This window comes from Trichomycterus rosablanca, chromosome 10 (genome assembly GCF_030014385.1).
Source record: "Trichomycterus rosablanca isolate fTriRos1 chromosome 10, fTriRos1.hap1, whole genome shotgun sequence".
Lineage (NCBI taxonomy): Eukaryota > Metazoa > Chordata > Actinopteri > Siluriformes > Trichomycteridae > Trichomycterus > Trichomycterus rosablanca.
In genome coordinates this window covers 9,358,039-9,359,562 of record NC_085997.1, presented here as the reverse complement: position 1 = coordinate 9,359,562, position 1,524 = coordinate 9,358,039, and the positions used below count along the sequence as shown (strand labels likewise).

General features: G+C 39.2%; 1 non-coding gene across 1 annotated transcript; it reads right to left on the bottom strand.

Moving 5' to 3' along the window:
* trnal-cag (transfer RNA leucine (anticodon CAG)) lies at positions 1–83 on the bottom strand. The gene has a single exon. It is a non-coding gene; the product is annotated as a tRNA-Leu (tRNA).
* Between the last annotated feature and the right edge of the window lie 1,441 nt (positions 84–1,524).

Genomic DNA, 1,524 nt, shown 5'->3' with positions numbered 1-1,524 from the left:
TGTCAGAAGTGGGATTCGAACCCACGCCTCCAGGGGAGACTGCGACCTGAACGCAGCGCCTTAGACCGCTCGGCCATCCTGACTAGCTGGGATTTCATTGATACCACTTTCGCCCACACCGACTAAGATTTGCTCAAACTGCTAAATCTTTTCACATTGTTATGTATGGTAGAGGGTTAAAGACGTAAATTTGTATAAAGCATGAGCTATCAGAAGTGGGATTTGAACCCACCCCTTCGGCGAATACTGCATACTGAATACAGTGCCGTAGACTGCTAAACCATTCTGTCTAACTTGGACACTGTTGACACCACTCCCGCCCCACACGAACTAATATTTGTACGAACTCCTGAATCTTTTCACATTATTATGTATGGTAAATGTACTGACTCTAACCCATTTGCTGCACTGTACACTTTGTCACTAGGCTGTAAATCATATATCAATCGAAAGGGAGCCCCATATGAGATCTCCAACTGACCAAATTATGTTTTTTGGGTGGACCATTCTTAGCACTGTAATGGCACTAGCGTGTTAGGGTGTGTTTTTTTCTCTGGTATGAGTGTATTAGGTACAGCCTTCTTGTTGGGTTTTAAACTGACTGCATTATTTATTAAGAACTCAAACCCTGTTTGTGCTTGTTGTAGGCTATTCAATCGTCCACAAGATTGAATAATATGAATACAGTTAATATTGCGTTGGAAAGTTTCATTGCATGCTGATCTGTGTGGAATACAACTGATGTACTGTATGTAGCACTAAGAAGTGGAACGCCTTTTCAGAAGAGTTGAAGCTGTTATAGCTGCAAAGGGTGGGCCGACATCATATTAAACCCTTTGGATTAAGAATGGGATTTCACTGAAGTTCATATGCATGTGAAGGCAGATGAGGAAATACTTTTGGCAATAAAACCTTTTTATATTAATTGAAGTTTTACAAAACAACGTATGTTAAAGTTTGTAATTTATGTCACGTCCTTGTGAGGATTAAAGCAGCTTGCAGAGCCTGGATAGCTCAGTCGGTAGAGCATCAGGGTCCAGGGTTCAAGTCCCTGTTCGGGCGAGTTGCTTCTTACTGCATTAGGTAAGCGGTAATGTCCCGTACTACATGGTTTATTTAGAAAGTTGAAGAATTTGTACTTTGTGAGATATTTCTAAGTGAAATATCATGTACTTGATCAGCTTGAAATAATAGCACACTATATGTGTAACATGTTCTCCACACCAACTAGTTGTACGCCCAGCTGTTGCAAACAGACTGTAGTAAATAGAGGACAGTTTAAATCTATATTTATGTGCAGCCTAATAATGCACTGAGTTTTAGATATTAATACCCACATATTTTATGTTGAATTACATGCATCATAATTTTAGTTCTTGTTTCACAGAGCTGCTTTGTTTGTAAATTTGTAATGTCTCGGATTTTTAAAACCACTTTTTTGTGTCGTTACGTGACCTTTTCATGGTTTATTAAGTGAACTGCTTGGTAAAAGATGAACAGCTGATATTCACAACATTCCCTTTT